General features: G+C 36.9%; 1 long non-coding RNA gene across 2 annotated transcripts in view; it reads right to left on the bottom strand.

Annotated features, from left to right (window-relative positions):
* Window positions 1–18,713, bottom strand: part of LOC311441129 — a 145,713-nt gene that overhangs the window by 7,845 nt on the left and 119,155 nt on the right. Inside the window, exons 3-4 of one of the 2 annotated variants that reach the window (XR_014695817.1) lie at window positions 6,951–7,033; window positions 4,783–4,939 (exon numbers count right to left, since the gene is read on the bottom strand). This is a non-coding gene — a long non-coding RNA (uncharacterized lncRNA). The remainder of the gene's footprint in view (window positions 1–4,782; window positions 4,940–6,950; window positions 7,034–18,713) is intronic. The other variant, XR_014695818.1, reaches the window with a different exon arrangement.

Below are 18,713 nucleotides of genomic sequence, written 5' to 3'. Positions count from 1 at the left end.
TACTTTCTTCAGAATCTCACCCTCAGCAGTAGCTTTGGCAAAGAGGCTTCATTTTATCCAAGACTAAAGAGAAATTTGAAAAGAACATAACAATAAAACCCAACACCTAAACATGTATAAACAGATGCTGGATTTTGTGCCTCTGCTTATCTGGCAGATGTTCTGAAGTGTGTGCCTTTGACTATCGGAACCCTGGTTTCTTTTCCACTTGCAAATGACCATTTCTACTTTTGGTGGTCATTATATGCCAGATCCCTCTGGGCAATGGTAATACTTTACACTTTGTTTCAGGCTTCATTGGGCCAATATATTTTTAAAGTAATAGTAATTTACAGTTTTGACCAGAGAGTTAATACAGCTGTGCTGAATCTATCCTTGGGATTGTTTGCATACAGCTGGAGGACCTCAGCTCTGAAGTTCTCATAACCTACCACACTGTCATACCTGGGAATTTGCAGTCCTGGTCCTTTTCCTACCCTTGCACAGCAGCAGCTCTAGGTTACGGACTCAGTCAATGCCACAGTTACACGGATTGCCATGAAGAGTTCATAACCCTGTTTTACTTCTTCAGACATTCTCCACAACTTCTTCACCAGGAAGAATGCTGTTCTGTTTCAGGAGCTCAGAAGACAATAACAGCAGCCCTGCACAATACAGCATATGTCTCTACCTTTCCTTTGCAAGGTCCTTACAAAGCTCCCAGATGAAATCTTCTCCTTTTCATCTCCCTGCAATGTCACTCTGAGAACTGTCACAGCTCATCTTTCCTCCAGCAGATGTCTGCTGCTCTGCTGTCACCCTGCACCACAGTCAGCTGCAGTGCTGCAGCTATAGGTTCCTCTGATTTACATTTCAAGGTACAACTGGATCAAGATGCTTCAAGGCTTTCCAGAAGCATAGGCAAAGTCACTATTGTCATTTGAAGAATTAAGGTCACGAGCCCCATCAAGCAGATACTGTTCTTGGTAGGGACAGCTCAGAAAAAGGTATGGAGCCTGGAAAGGGAGGAGGACACTTCGTCTCCATTTCCAGAGGTAAGAGCATGCCTGGCCAGCTGTCACTATCCCCACCCTGCCCCAACTAAACTCCACCATGCCACTGCAGCAGCTATACAGAGGGCTGCTGGAGCCCCACCAACCTCAAAGGAAGCAGCTTAGACTACAGACAGCCAATTGGCCCTTCCTCATACACTTCTGCTCTAGGAAATTGCCTGGTACGCCCGTGACTACAACTAAAGCAAGGAACAAGTGCACCCCTACCCTCCCTTTCCATCGCTAAGCCTGCCTTTAGTGAGGACCAGGTGTAGCCCCTCCTGATGATAAACCCACACTGAAACACAATTCAAACCTTCATAATCTCCTATATCAGATTCTCATACCATTAATGCCACCAGTGCTGTGACCTTTTAGCAAGATATCAGGCACTAGCAGCAGGCTCAGAATTGCAAACTTTAATTAAAACGGTATTTTAAAATAAAACTCAGTTTAGATGCACTGATAAGACATTTTCACCATGTGAAAATTGAGAGTGCTTTGCTGAGAAAAAATCATTGCAAGCCTCCTATTAATTTCTGGTCTAGCTGGGTTTCAAGGACAATTTTATTAAAAATGAGCAGAGCTTTATATAATAAACCCTTTGCAGTTGTTATGGCCACCTGTGCTACTTCCCACCCGAATACACCATGTAACTGCACAACTAATTTTTCCACTTCATAGCAAAGAAATTCAGCTGCTACAATTTTAGAATATAGGATTTCCATACAAATATTTTAGACTTTATTATTTTTCTGTACAGCAAAGATGGAGCTGGCAGAGGTTGTACCTAAGCACCTTTAAGCGTTCTTTTCCTATGCAGAACAGTATGAAAGTTCACATAAAATCATTAAAGTCTCTGAATGGATGCGAAAGCAAGAATAAAGCTGGGTTCCTAGATGAAGCACAGAGCACTGACTGTACAGAAAAAGGTCTCATAGGATACAATCTTAATGGATTACTGTTAATAAACATTACAGTTTATTAAATAGTTTATAAAACAAACAACAGGATGGCACTCATCTGAACTGAAACACAAACAAGGAAATTATGCCTCTTGAGGCTTACTCACCACAGATAAATTGCTTCCTGCTCTCTCCTCAGCCCTAGGTCTAAGTTTTATGAAAACACTAATTGCTCCCCACTCTCATCCTTAACCACCAATGACTCAGTGAGAAAGAAAAAGAATCCTAAAAGCATACACCAGCTTGATTAGGTCCTTGTGGATCAGCTTTTTTGGTCTGTGCCCATCTCTCTTTAGTTTCTATGGGATAGACCCTTAGTCTTAGGCACAAACAAAACCTAGATGACTGTTTCTTTCCCACACAAGAAGCAAAATACAATACAGTTAGGGGAAAATCTTGGCAAGCTGCAAAAATTTAAGGTAAGGGAAGAGATTATAATTAATGCATACTGGTAGTTTACATGCTGTCTCATCTCCATGGTAGATACGTACCAAGCTGTCTAATTGGGGGCCATTTTTTGGCTCCTCATCAAGTTCCTCAGAAAGCATTATACTTCACAGTCTGCATAATTAGATTAAGTAGAATTTGGCCACAGGAGAAGCCTAATAAAAATACTGAGATGAAGAAGGCAACCTATCTCAGGCGTAACATTCTGGAACAACATGAGGAGGTCACAAATGGTGAGAACATGCATGGAGTTGCATTAGGCACAAATGAAGTGTCCAGTCATCTTTTTTTTCCCAAACTCATAAATGTGTTAACACATAAAACCACCACAGTCGCATCCTATTATACCCTGCAATGGCCATCTTCACTGGTCTATGACAGGTCAGATTGATTGTTGCTGCCCTTCAAAAGAGCTCTTAATTTTGATTTCAAATCCTACCTTGGATGTTTCTAGATTTGTGTCTAAAAGGGTGCACCAACACTCTTGCAGGAGAGTGGATAGAAATCTTTCTTGTGTTAGCTCAGAGCCTATGCAAGACATACAAGTGAAAGCCTTATTACCTAACAGATTTGCAATTAAATTAGTTATATAGGTTTGAACAAAATTCCTTAAAATATAATTCTTAATATGCAAAATGTAATGCCAAAACAGCAACACTAGCTATTAATTCAGCCAAATAAGGTGGATACTTATCTAGCAGATTATGCAATGAATTGTAAGCTTTGAGAGTCAGACCTTAAAAATGAAAGACTGGAAGCCCTTAAAGTGTCATATCATACATTCAGGGAATTGAGTTGTTTTAACAAGGAGCTGGACAACACAGCCACCCTGCAGGAAAGTGGAAAGACTAGTCATGAGTAGTGCACATGAGCTGTATTCTAGTGAGCACCAGCCTCAGCTTAATGTGAGTGCCTGTGCCTATATGATCCTGAAGCCTCTAGCCAGTCAGTAAGAAGAATTTAAGCAAAATACAGACCACGATAACCCTGTGTCTTTTAGTAAAATGTAGGTAGATATACAGCATTTCAATTTCAACCTGGTGTTTTAGCAAAGAGATGTAAGTGACTGTGTTTGACTGAAGTTAGAAAGTGCAACTACTAATCAGATTTCAAGACCACTCAAAGAAAATGGCACAAACAACAGGGCAAAGCTACAGCTTTAAACACTTGAAGCATTCCTGCTCTGAAACTGTTTACTGAAGTCACAGCCTTTATTAACTTTAAAAAAAAAAAAAAAAATCAACTATAAATTATTTGGAAAGGCCAGAATCTCTACATTAATTTTCTGAGACTTTCATCCTTCTGCACAGCAGTGTATTTTTTAATACTGTTCAAAAGGTATCAAATACCTTCCTTCCAACCTATTCACCAGCTCTAAATGGGATTTGACATTACGAGGTCAGCTTTGCTTTGCCTCATAGATGACTAACAAATTTGCAGAGACATAGGTTCACTGTTCTCACATGGATCACTGCTCAACGGACCACTGTTTTTTGATGGCAAGCATTTAACTTTCAGCTATTAAATAGAAGAGGAAATTTGGGTTGTAACAAATTACCTGGCATCTAAACAATGCTAAAATGGCCCATTAGGAGTGCCTTTAGACAGTGGAACAGCACATTAGTTTTAAATTGCAAAGTTCAGTCAATGAAGTGATAGAGTTCAGATCTGAAACATTTTACCAAGCTATCAAAAGGCCTGCACAGTGAAATGCACTTATAGTGAACAAGAATAGAACGGAAATCCATTCTTGTAGTTCAAAGAAGATTGCAACTCCCCATGTCCTTTCCTTCCCCCACCTAAAGCAAAAAAAAATACTGAAATTGATTGTAAAGTGTAACTGTAGATACAACTGATTTGTTTATAAAGTTGACCTATCGAACTGATTTCACCATACCTTAAATTACTTGGGCATCCTGAACAAAATACACCTTACAATGATATTATAGTACTTTATTCCTACCTGCTGTGAGTTATTCTTTCCTGACTTCCCAGGTAGGAGCGTTATTGGATTTGAATAAAACTGGAAACCAATCTAAGGAAAGGATATTTCAATAGATATGGAATACAAACTGTGATACTATTGGGGTGGGGGTTACAGAAAATAAATCATTTAACACTTCACACTTAAAAGAGCTGGGCATAAATAAATAAATAAATAAATACCTCCATTGTGAACTTGGAGTATTTCATACATTTTATGTCTTGCTTTTTGCTAGATGAATGAAGGAACACAAAACGTCTCATTCCCATTAAATGTTGGTGCAGAAAACATTAAAGTTGCTGGTGAAAACAAGCTTCCAGAACAGATGGGAAGTGAGGGTTTGTTAGTGGAATACCTGGAAATGCAGCTATGATCATGATGCAGGGAGCACTTACACAGACCACCTAGGGGTACGTGGTTGATTCTTGGTGTTTGCTTCCTCAGCCTTGCCTCCTGCCTAGAATTTCTCTACTTCACACTCCCATGGCTCTCAACAGAAATGTCTTTCAAATCTATGAGGAAGAAAACTGACAGTTAAAATTTGACCTTCCTACTAACACTGAATTAGAAGAAGAAGAGTATGTAAACCTGAAAGATCACAGAGCTTCACTGCTATACAGTTTTTACTATTTTACAACATTTTTGAACATTAATATGTCTATTTATTAAGATTATCCTGTGCAATCAGAACAAAAAAACATCTACCCTGAATGAGGCATTTCAAAGGTCTTAGAATCCTAATAATAATAAGATAATGCCTAAATGTAGCAAAAGCATGCCAAGGGCTAAATCAAGGATCTTTCTGGTTTTCTTTTCAATATACTGAGTATTTTGAAGAAAGGCATAAAAATATTTCTTCTCTTGAAGCATCAAGCCAATCTTCATATATATTTATGTTATAATATATAGAAAATAATAGACTATATAAATGAAGAGCTGCCTGTTTCTTTTTATGCTTGCCTCTGCATCGGTGTCCTTCCTTATACATCCCATGACAATGAGTGCAAAGGTCAGTTTAGCCCTGTGATAAAATATCTGTATAAATTTAGGATAACTTATACTTCTCTTTTACTGTATATGACACTCGTATACTCCCTAATTAACATTTTTTTTTTTTTTCTCTACATCCTTTTTTTTTGTTGTTGTTATTTTGTTTTGTCATGAAAACTACACTGTACTTGAGGTGATTGGTCAACACGGTTTCAGAGCATTTACTACTTTTTTCTTTGTTACTAGTACTGTTTTGTTCTTTCCATACAGAACTTTCAAGTTCTGTTTCTGCCTTCACAATCACGTCATGCTAGGTAACTACACTGTTCTCTCAAAAAAGACTTCAGCAAGGAATGGGAAAGCACCCAGTCTCACTACTACTTTGGGCTATTTCTCCATCTCTCCATGTTTTGTAAATACAATTTTGATCAGTTCTGTGCAGTGGATGGAAGCAATGAGGTTCAGCACTAATGTTTTTCCAGGTGATATCAGAGATGAAGGAGAAAGCTGATGATGTGGTGGAGTGATAGTCTTCCTATGCAGTTTACCAGTAAGCCTTACAATGGTTGAATAAATTAGAGTTGTTTCACAGTGTGTTATGATGGGACTGAGTACCTGAGAGCTTGGGTACCTGTGGTAGTTTTACCGTGCTGGGCAGCTAAACCCCACAACCGCTCTCTCACTCCCCCTCCTTTAGATAAGGAGGGGGAGAAGTAAAGCAAAGAACAACTCACGGGTTGAGATAAGGATAATTTAATTAAAGGGAAATAATTATAATAACTAAATAAAGACTACCATGAGCTAAACAATTTAACTAAGGGGAAATAAAAGGGAAAGGGGAAAAAGGGAGGAAAACAAACAAACAAAATAAAGGAAAACTATATGGAAGTGCAGAGGAAAGAAATTACTCTCTACTTTCCACAAATGAGCGATGATTGACCACGTCCTTGAAGCAAAGCCTCAACGCACGCAGCCGGTGTTCGAGAGGAGGACCAACGTCTTCTCAACGAGAGCCCACCCCTCCCCTCTTCTTCCTGTTTCCACCTTTTATTGCTGAGTGTGACACCACATGGTATGGAATATCCCTTTGATTGGTTTAGGTCAGCTGCCCTAGTGATGTTTCTCTCCTCACTTTTTTGCCCACCCCCTAGGAGGGTTAGAGAAAGGCCCAATGCTGTTCCACTGCTGCTCAGCAGTAGACACAACACTGGTGTGATAACACTGCTGTTCCAGCTACAAGTACAGAGTACGGCACTGTATGGGCTGCTGCCGGGAAAGTTAACATTCCAGCCAGACCCAGTACAGTACCAGATTGTCTAACCGCTGTTATAATATCTAAAACCACTCTACTAGAAAATCCTGTCCAAGTGGTAGTGAAATCACAGTTGAGATAGACATAGAAAAGAAGCAATTCCTGCACTTATACAAAAATGAGGAAGAAAAAAAGTGTCAGAATTCAACCAAAATTAAGATTAACATTAACACCAACTAACATTAAGATTAGAAAAATATGGTATTTTTTGTAAGACTCACCTTAAGAGAATCTTCTTTTTGGCTAAATTGGGGATATCTTATCTAAACACCCATCCCCTTTAATAAGTATCACCAGCAAGGCTCTGAAAACAAAAGCATTAAACTCGCCTCTGTTGACCATGGTATTTGCATTTTAAGCAGAGCATCTTGTGTTAAATAAGAAAAAACTTTTCTTCATTTTGCTACTTTATTTCCTCAGCGGAAGCATTTCAACAAAATCTATTTTGGTAGAAATTATAGATATTTCAGCAAAATATCAAACAGCAAAATATTTCAGTGAAATGTAGCAATGTATCAATTTGCAAGAGTCACAGAACAAGTAACTTATTGAATAACACCGTTGGAAAGCAAACCTCTCCATGAGCCCAGGAGAAATTCCGCTACTCTAATGAGACTTCTCATTTAAGCTAGTTCTTAATATATTTCATGCAAGTTGCAGTGGGTTTTGTATAGTGCTAACTTTTACACATAACATAAGGCCATATGTCAACTGTTCAGGCAGCCCAGCGGGAAACGTAGCTTGTAAGAAATCCCTATAACACATGCATTTCATGAGGATTTAGGGTCAACTGACTAATATAAGGCACCGAAGAATGTAATTTACTGCATAGGTCTTTAGAGGTCAAAAGTGACAACATTATTAATTGTACTACCAAAGAACTTGACTGTATAAGCAATATAAACAACACCAAGTACTAAATAAGGAAGAAGAAGGTTACAGCCAATATCTATTCATGCGTCATCTTGACAGGGTAGGTTTCCAGAAAAGCCTGCCAGGCCATCACCTATGTTTATAATACTCTTGGTTTCTTCACATATGCATTTTAGCATGGTGCATTAAAGTTTTGCTGTTCGGCTTTAGAGAAACTCATCTACTACACAGTGGTGGTGTCTCATCTGAGTTAAAACCATATGGTGTTTTCTTACAGGTAATATGTTGTACTGTCAAGAAAATAATCATATGTAGCGTGGTGATACGCATTCATTTTGTGAAGTCTCTTAAAACTTACTTGGATATCAATTTAAGCCCACCAGGTTAAAACATCTGTGAGAAATTACAATTGTAATCGACTGTCTTAGATAACGTGCTGTTGCCATGAAATCCTAGTACTATTTCCCAAAGAGAAGTATAATGCTGAAAAGAATGATGTGACAAAACTATCAAAGTAAAAAAAAAAAAAAATCCAGAAAATAATAATTTTTAAATCCTTTACATTGAAATGCAGTAAATTAAACCAAGGAAATATCAATATACTAGGAAAATATGTAAAGAAGGAATATTTGACAAACATACATGTATATAGAACTTAAAGAGCATGCACTTTTGTCCACTTGAAAAAATGTCCACGTTCAGCTATAAAAAATAGTTTTATTTGTACCTAACATTAATCCAATCAAAAATATCAGGAAAAAGTTCTTCTCTCATTCTTTAAACCAGGAACCTATAACTCAGTGTTATGTCAGTTGCAGTTTTAAGCTCAACTCAAAGAATAATGCATCTCCAAGGTTGAAAATTTTCCAGCTTCTGAATAAGTGTTTGAATAAATAATTCCTTAAGCTGATTATGTCCCTTGTCTAAGAAACATAAATACAGATATTTTAAAATCAGTTGCAATTCAAGTTCATACACAAACACATTTGCCAACCTTGAAACTTAAAAAGGTAACAATAACTGTTAAGAAACATTTAGATAAAATGTGGTTTCAACCTGTAATAAAATAAATATTCTAACATAATGTCTCACAGATTTGTAAGAAAACTAACCTAGGTATCATATTGTTCCTTTGCTGCTGAAGGAGATGCCTAGGGAATGTGAAATGAAACTGGCAAATGGTTTCAGCAACCTCCCAGGCTGTCAAATCTTATGCTGCACAAGACTAATAGCTCTTCTATAAAGCATCTCTCTTAGCAACACACCTCAAGCCTAAAGGCTTGGAACATCAACTATTTAAGGGAGAAGTGATAAAGGTTCACTAACATTGATAAGCTGCATTTTGATCTAGAAGCCAGTTACAGAACTGATTAGCAGGTTCAATTCTAAAGATAATGGACGAGGACTCCTATGGCTTGGTCATATCGGAACTTAAGGTATTTAAGTTCATTTTGTTTTATCACAAGTTTTATCGTAATTTGCAGTCACAGTCTACAGATTTCCTCCAAATGCTGAGAACCCAACAGAAGGCACAAAGAGACACAGAATTTATTTTAGCCCTCTAAACTTAAAGCAGGAGTGACCACTCCATGGCTCACATGCCACAAGGGATGCGATACACTCTCAGCTGTGACAGAACTCATATCTTACACATAGAAAGAATTATAAACCAGTGTGGCACTCCCAGAAAAGAAACTTGTAAAACAACAAAATTCAAGTAGCAAATAACCAAAACAAACAATTTATAGTTAGGAAGACACACAGTGATGAAAAGTTCTGCATGTAGTCACAGCAGCACAATTTTTTAACAGATGCCTGCAGGCCTAGCATTGTACAGCGCAAGGTTTGTCTCACTCGTGCCTGATGCAGCTACAGAAAATGAAAAATTATAAAGGGCAAAAGGCCCCCAGAGAAAGCAGCCAGGGTCTCACCTGCCTCATTTTATGAAGTAACTTCAAAAGTTATTTCAAATTTTTTTATGAGTACGTAAACTGTGATCATGAACAGGAAGGGCAGGGCAGGGCAGGGTGATGACATAGCAAGGAGAAAAAACAATGCAATTTGGGAAAATCACATCATATTTACAGACTGATTTTCAGCCTGATTGTCTTTTAAGACTGCACTAACACAGAAGTTCCATATAGTGTAGAATTTCACAGAAACTACAAAGAAATTATTGCACACTATCTTGGAAAATGTGGTGTGTGATTATCAATCATACCAGAAAGAACAGCCACCTGATAAAACATGCATTTGAATTGCACTCTGTACACATGCACACACACACACACATATATGCTTATATATACATATGGAAGTACATGTAAAAAGTCTCAGGATATATATGCACAAAACACAAAAATATATATATACATGTAATATAATAAATTTAATATATAATGATAATATGAAATAACCCTAATTCCATTTTACAGGAAGCAGAAAAGATGTGAACAAATGACTCAGCACTGATGAACTCAGCAGTGACCCAGGAAATGCATACAGCAATTGGTGGGACTGTTCCTTCACGTAATATAACAATGAAAAGGATTTGAGTAGGTGCACAATGATATATTAATTCAGATTACATTTTCGGCAACTGCATATAAATAATTTTTGCTTGCAAGTGATGAGATTTGTAATCCTACTGTCACTATACAGCTGAGAGGTTTTGCCCAGTATATGCACAGAAGCTTTGCTGTAACTGAAGAACTGAGAAAAGTAGGACTCTGCTCACTGCCTTTTATCAACACTGCCCAAATTTTTTTGAAAGTGATGAAAAAGTGTCTTGAAAGTGTGAAAATCATAGTCTTGATTAGACAGTGTATATTCAAAAAGGACACACTCTTTGACTGAGAGGGAGAATGGTTATTCTTTCTTGCCTGAACATGAAAGAAAGAAGGTTTGCGCTGTCAATTTTTCAGATACTATGATACTAGATATATCACATCACCTAAAAGCTCAGCTCCATCTGTGTGAAAGACTGAAATATGTTATTTGTTCACATGTTAAAAATTATGCTCCAATGAAATAGAATGAAACAATACTCTGCTGCAGTGCTCATTGGCTGCCAAAAGGTAAAGACTACCTTTTGATAGTTGGAAATTATAAGGCTGAAGTGTTTGCAAGAGATGTATAAAGACTTGTTCATGAAGACTGCAACCCATTCAAAGGCAAGACAAGGACCGGTAAGTTATCGAGCTTTTCTTATAAATTCGTATTTCATCTCAACATCTTTATGCAGGTGCTGCAGTTTAGATGCAGTTTAGAAACAGTTTAGTTTAGATGCAGTTTAGAAACACGAAAATCCTATATAATGCAGGCAAAGCAATGAAGTAAAGTCATTACTTGAAGAAGTTCTGATAGTTTTTACTTTCTCTTCCATCTAATTTGGTAACTGATCTTCCATGGTGTTACTGTCTTTTGAAAAAGTCATCTCATTTTTATCTTCAATGCACTGGAATTTTGGAGCAGATTACTTTCATATTTTATTTCATATTACTTTTTTTTTTTTTTTCTTTTGGCAGCATTAAAGAAAAACTCCCATGCAGCTTTTCTTCACTAAGGTGAGGGACTGAGGGATGTTTTGATGCTGTAAAAAAAAAATAAATAGAGACGAGGAAAATAATGAGAATATTTTGGAATTAATTTGGTTACTTAAAACTGATACATAGAAATTAGGCTGTGCAATTCTGACTTGAAACAAGAAAAAAAAATACAGAAAAATGAGATTATCCAAAATGATATCTGAATGAACTTGAATGTCTTTTATACAACGCCTCTATACTAGCATTTCAGTTCAGACCAGTAATATGTTTTTGAATTAATTTTCCTTGTTGTTCATACTTACTATGCCTTGGTCTGCATCTCAAAGCAGAAACTGCATTCCTTTAGGATTAATCTAAGTCATGGGATACACTTCATGATCTCAACTGACATGCTTCAGCCACATCTGAGTATTCAGTCCGTGAGATCAGTTTAGAGCTGGTCCAAACCAAAACCTAGGAATGCCTACAGTGTGTTTGCTGGATCCTCAGAACCATCTGATTTTCTACACAGATCCTTTCCACTGCATAGCACACTTTGCTAAGATATAGACAACTTTGTAAAGACTTGTAATATTTCATGGTGCCTAAATATATCTGGAGATAAATATGACCAGCTCACAGTTGTATTTTGAACACAATTCAGCCTATAAATACAAATAAGTTAGACATCACTGGCCAGAATCATTCAGGATTACCAAGGAAAAAATAAAATTATAGAATAAATTCTGAAATAATTGGTGGATTAAATAAGGACAGCACAATAGAAATCAGTGGAGTTAAAATTGACTGTGCCATCTGTGAACTTGGCTTACAGACTCATATTGCTAGTGGATATTGGAAATAAAATTGCATGCACTAATTACCTGCTTTTTAGGTTCCCTATAAATATGCTGAATTTAGCAACAATGCTTGAGCATAGTTAGTCCATAGATACTATTAAGATAAACCATTATCACTCAGCTCTACCCCATTATAATGGTAAAATAGTGGCCTACCCTGAGAAACACATTGCATTAAAAACTCTTGCCAAGTAGCATGTATTTTAATAACCCACAACATTTATTTGTGTGACCTATTTTGGAAGATCATTTTCAATAACCTTTTCAGCAGACCTAATAAAACCATTTCATCAGTAAACTTTGGGATCATCAAAATATTTATTAAATCTTTATTCTCTATGTATTTTAATTTGCAATCTTTGCATTTTTAATTTGTTTTAATCATGAGATATAGTAAACAGCCTTAGCTGTAATGTTTTTTTGAAAAAAAATAAAGATCTGTGATTAGTGACTATATAGTTAAAAAATAATAATTTCCCTTCTCTAATTTTATTGTTAGTAGAAGGATATTGCAGACAGAAGAATACTATAGTTCCCATTACAATGTTTATAATGCCACTGAAAAATAAAGAGCATTACTTTAGCATTCATGGAACTCGATACTCCTGAAGTAATGTTAGTTGCTTGTATTGCATTAAAAGAAATGAAGAGTTTTCTGACTAATTCTGTGCAACTGAAGGATCAAACAATATCTTGTGGATCCAGATAGCTCTTTCCTCCCTCTTTTATGCATTACAAGCCAGAATGCTCACAGCCTTCTCCATATTTGGTTTCCAAACCTTTACAGTGTTTGTGATGTTTCAAATGCATAGTTTCTATTCCATAGGGTCAGATTGTTTTGCCGGGCTGCAGGGAAAGGGTAAACACATTTCCAATTTCCAAGCTGTTTGTTTTGGTAATTCTAGATAGAGAGGTTCTGAAATTGGTTTATTTTTATGTTTTCCAAAAGGCTGTTTCAACTCTGAATTATTCCCAAAGCTCTTAACTTGCTAGACTCCACATGTGTAGCACAATGCCTAGCAAGGAACCAGAAGGAGGGGCTCCAAATATTTACCAATGAAAAAAAAAAAAAAAAAAAAAAGAAAATCAGTACCCCATACTCAATACCCTTAAAACACCACAGACTTCATTCCACTTAAGAAACAGCTCTTCTTACTATTATCATTTCATTGGCATGTAGGAGGAACGTGTTGTCTCAAAGGTTATTTAAACAAGAAAATTGAAAGGAAAGGGAGCTTTTAAACAATGTAGAATGGTGATAATTTTGACTCTAATTAGCTTTTACATGAAGAGAGCCCTCAAACTGAAGGGTGTTTGAGAAGCCCAATGACTTACCGTTCAGAGCGCATATTTTTCCCTCAGTCAATATATACTCCACATAAATGGTTGCCATAGCTCAATAACTATACCATTATAAAAAGTGAATTCACTCCCTTTCCAACTTTTTTTTTCCCATTGTTATAAGTACCTGCAAGCAGCTGTATTTTAAAGCTAGCAATATGAAATCTTCTATGGGACCACTAGCTTTATGAAAGTTATTATACAATAGAAGGAAATTTCATTCTCCAGATAATTCATGTGTGACTTACAATTTTTATTTTCTCTTGGTAGTTTTTTCTCACATCAGGAAAGAATGTTTCATGGTATATCATGTATCATATTTTAAATAACAGATTTTAGTACATAATATTCACATTCATTATTTTAAATAAGATTAGGGAATCTAAAATTATAGAAAAAAATCATATATGTCTAATTAATAAAAATAAAGCTTATTAACCATGTAAACATTTGCAAAAAAGTGCTAAAATAGACTTTTGGGAAATGCTAGTTTCTTATGTAGTTATTAAAATTGAAGTGAAAAGAGAAATGCTCCTAAACACATCAAAAGTCAGCCATCTGAAATACATTGTTAATCATTCCATGGTAAACTTAACGTTATCAAAGAATACTACAAAAGTTTCTATATGAATGTTTGTGTATACGTGTACGTATATATTTATGTATACACATGCATCCATACTTAAAGTTACTTAATATACATGTACTTAATTTTTTTTGTATGCATAAATATGCAAAAGCTGGGACCAAAAGGAGAAATAAATGGTTATTATTTTGTTTCAAAACACATTATTTTAGGCAGCACCCTCCCTTGCTGATTTGAGAAAATCATCTTTAATTCATATTGACCAAAGCAGCAGGAGATAAATACTTTTTATTTTTACTGAAAACTTCCTGACTTGTGTCATTTCTGTCCTAACCTTGACAACACTTACAAAGCATTTAAAATAATATTAAAAATATTTCATGAATTCACAAGTATGATATCTCCTCAGGAATACGAAAAAGTAATCAGTGACAACAGAATGGAAATTACCAGGTGTAAGTCAAGAAAGTTCAGCAAGCAGCTCGAGGTGGTAAAACAGTCCATACAGAGGTTCAATAGACATAATAGAGTGGGAGAATGATTTCTAGAACATGGCCATAGTTAGAGTAGCCAAAAAGAGAAAGCCACCAGTAATATATATATATATATATGTATATATATATACACATATATACATATTTATGCATAATGCCACTATATAACAGTATGTAAAATTGCAAAAATCGTTTATAACATGTTATTAAAAAAATAAAAATGAAACACTAGAATTTATAGTAAGTCTGCAGTTAGACAAATGCTAAATATTTTTTTTTAAAATACAATCTGAAACTAATGAGAATATCCAGTCTTGTTTTCATGTGACTTGTGAAGGCTGGGAAAAAAAAAAAAATGCTATGTGAAAATCAAGGGCACGAATAGGAGCACACACATTCATATGAGGTAAATGCTTGTATGTAACAATTGCCTAAAAACGTTGTACTTCTCTGAGGATTTCCAGTCCATCAAATGCAGATCCTTGCTGTCACTGAGGCTCTCTTACCATAATCAATGTTCAGGGCAAAACTTAACGATACTGCACTCCAGAATCCCAGCATACTAGCTAAATTTGTCTACAATTGTTAAATCATCTCCATTACTGGAACACCTGAGCTCCTCATCATCTTTTAGTGTATACATCCATCAAGAAAAGTCATTTTTACTTACAGTGCGTAGACCAGAAACCTCAGAGTAGAGCTGCACAAGACATTTGGTGACCAAGTCTGAAAGTCTTCCCTTGCCAAAAGCATAAAGATGAAGCACAACTCCCAGAAGCATCTGACAGGTACCAAAGATGTGCATTAAGAAGGAAAAAGTAGGCTCTCTCCCCTTGGGATGAAAGGCACAAGATAAAACTGCAGCTGCAACCTCATATTGCAGTTCCCAGTCTTCAGACACTTTGCTGTCTACTGTGAAGCCTTGCTCATGATGAGGAGTGAATGGAGATTGCTGCAATATCTATGCCTATGTGTGGGTGTTCACCAACCTCAGCTCACTGGAAGGGTCATCGACCCTAAGTAAGCAAAGAGACACAGAGTTATGGAATTGGTCTCATTCTTTTCTAAGATGTTCAGGTGCTTTATGATGAGCTGCAGAGAGGTACCTCTCTGATATCTACTTAGGATGAGGAGTCTCTCCACTGTCTCAGGATTTAGGTGTGCAGATCTGCAGTTTGTCACAAAGTACAGGCTGTGGTAATGGCTCTCCTGTATTTAATGAATGCATGGTTAGCTGCCAAAGTCCATGGCATGGGCTTCTAGAGTATTCTTCATACGTAACTCCTCACATGTGAAAAGTCAGGTTTTTGGCATGTCCAGAATACCTTTCCCTTTGAATGGGACTATCCAGGTTTTGTTCAGACAAATTATTTTTTCCATTCAGCAGAACCTGAGGATTTTGACCATCTGAGTAGGAGTTCTGGATGACCTAAAGTGCCAGACAAATGCCACTGTAGATTTGGGATCAATTTAGAGCAAATGTGATCTGAGTCCAGCATATTTTAGAGTCACTGTATACCACACAGATTAAATCTGACATATTTTGGGATTGCTGGGCTCAGCAGATGCACAGCCTGGTAGATCTGCAGACATTTTAAAGTTTATAGACAGAAACAGGGAGAATGTCACCAAGAGTATTTGAACCCATATTCTCTATCTTCTGAGGAAGGTGTCCTAGTAATAGGTGACAGGTATTCAGGAGTCATTGGAGTCTCTTGCTTTCAATACCAGAAACAGTTCATTTTGTATTGAATAATTTATTAGTCTTGGATCAGAAAAAGGAGGGAGGTAGCCAGAGGGAAAAGCCAGAGTTCTTCTTTATCCTAGTGGTAATGGAAAATAAAACAACGAGAGTATACCATATTTTCTGTAAGAAAGCATTAAGCAGATTTGCTCTGACACAGATTTGGCAGCACAGGTGAAACAGGGAAGGAAACCTTTTTTTTTGTGCTCACAATGCAGTTAATGAGATAAATTCTTATCAGGATTAGATACTGAGGCACACTCACATATAGATCTCATGTGTCTGAGCAGTGTTGCTCATAACTGTACAGGCCTCCAATAAGATAAGTAATGTTTTTTAAGGAGCCAAGCCTCTGATACAGAAGTTAAAATTTCCCAGGCACTTTTCACTTCCAAAAATAAAAGTGAACAAGGGTTCTACATGTCATTGTGACTCTAACCCCAACTCACCCTAAAGCATTGAATATTTCTACAGCTGGGACAGAGCACTGAGCTCAAGCATCTTGAATGCCAAACTGGAGCTTAAAAACAGAACAGAGTACTAGATACATCTTAGCCATGTAGACAGAGAAATAAAAACCAGCAAGAAACAAGAAAAATTCAGATGGTGTATGAAAATTTTTGTGAAAGCAAAGAATGTCAAGATTATTAGATTGTATATTAACTGAATTGCTTACCTGTCTGATTTCCTACAGCTACACTTGGAGCATTTAAAGACAAAAGAAATGAAATTTAAATTAGCTACATATTATGATCTTAGCTTCTGATCCATGAAAGCACTGAAGCACCTACTCCAATCCGTATTTATTTTAGCATAAACATAAACATTTGTCTAAATATTATATTGAATGAAGATATTTTCCTAAAAACGAGTCATCATCTTCCCAGGGACACTCTGAAACTAGCCAAAACATCCAACTGTATCTGGTTTTATTTCACTTTTAGATCTGATGCAGTTGAATCTTAAATCTAAAACAAATTAGTGTTTAAGTAATATTAAGAACATTAATAGGAAAAGCAGCATACAAACAAATAAAAACAATAGGTTAGGCCAGTTACCCTTCCCGTTTTCTACAGTCAAGTGAAAGTTGAGATGCACATAGCTGCCCATCACACAACAACATATTTAACAGCAACAGCAACTCCCAGGTCCTAAACACAAGGAGGAAACTATAACAAGGATAAAGGATAGCGTTTTTTTTGTTTGTTTGTTTATCTATCACACTGACTATAAATTTCTGCCACCACAAAAACAGTCTGAGGACTAGGTTCCACACTATATTTCAGCCCCTGGTGAAATATCTCTGTAATTGGAATAGGTGTGCAGTTGTTAGGAAGGGGGGTTTGACACGTAATGACTTACTTTTTTGGTTTTGAGCTGTTAGCAGAGATCTTCAAATTTTATGCCACAGCCTGTTCAAGGCATTCATGTAAGCTCATTTCACCTATGAATCCCTAAATGCTGGAATTTGAATTTAACTCCTCCTCTACCTTCTTTCATAGATGAGTAGACTCAAGTCTCCTCTGCTACAAATTCTGATTTGTTCTTCCAAAGATTCTTCAGCAAATTCAACATAGCAACATAAGCAACAGACTTTGAAGGAGTCATCTGTAGCAAGTGAGCACGGCATGGTGATGGGAATTGCTGAAGGGTCACAATGATTTTCAAACGGCTATTTGCGTGGTAATGGCAATGGAATAATGTTTTGAGGCTGAGTGGCAGAAATGACTTCATATGGAGATGGTGTTATAGTGTTACTGGGTGAATGAGAGGGATTCACATCCACAGCAGGCGGGAAGGAATAAAAGAGTTGGGGCTCTGCATGGAGGAAAGGGAACAGAGTGGGAAAGGAGTAGAGAGACATTGGTAGAAAAACAACAGAAGAGCAGACGATAGACACATTATGGGAATTTCACCTTTATCTTTTGTTACTTAATTTATCTGCCCTTACTTATGATCACAATAACTTTATCCCAGTCCCTTGCTTACCGCTTCTGTCCTCCCTGGGGCAGACAGGCAGTGCAGAGCAGAGGCTTCAGGCAATAAAGCAATAGCTACCACCCTACCTAGCGCACGTTGGTGCTACCAGACAGTAGGACTGTAGGAGTACACCCGTGTTGACCTACATGTCCTCCAACGTAGGCAGAACAGCCTTTCTCTGCTACAGCCTGCCTCCCTAAACAGATGCCTATGCTTCCTATACCTTTTGCTGGCTCTTCTCCCAGGCGTAAGCTCCAGCTTCCACAAATAGATCCACAGCAATCAGTGTGACTACTCATGTGAGTAATGGCTCACAGCTGGATGCAAACAGTCATGAGCTCCCTACATTTTTAGTTTTTGAATTTCAGTATTTTTCTTGTGCCTTTTTTACACTGAGAAATTGGATAAGTAAATTGCTTTACCTTAGCTCCTCTATGTTTAGGATCAAAGTCACAGTAAGACAAATAAGGAATTTTATTAAGTGAAGTTACCCCAACTCTACTGTAACTTATAGCTTTTAATTGTTCTATCAACCTATTTTGCTGATACGGTCTTTAAGAGCACTGAACCACTCTCATG

Source organism: Aythya ferina (assembly GCF_964211825.1).
Source record: "Aythya ferina genome assembly, chromosome: 1".
In the NCBI taxonomy this organism is placed as follows: domain Eukaryota; kingdom Metazoa; phylum Chordata; class Aves; order Anseriformes; family Anatidae; genus Aythya; species Aythya ferina.
The sequence above is the reverse complement of the archived record's forward strand: the minus strand, read 5'-3'. Positions and strand labels throughout refer to the sequence as shown.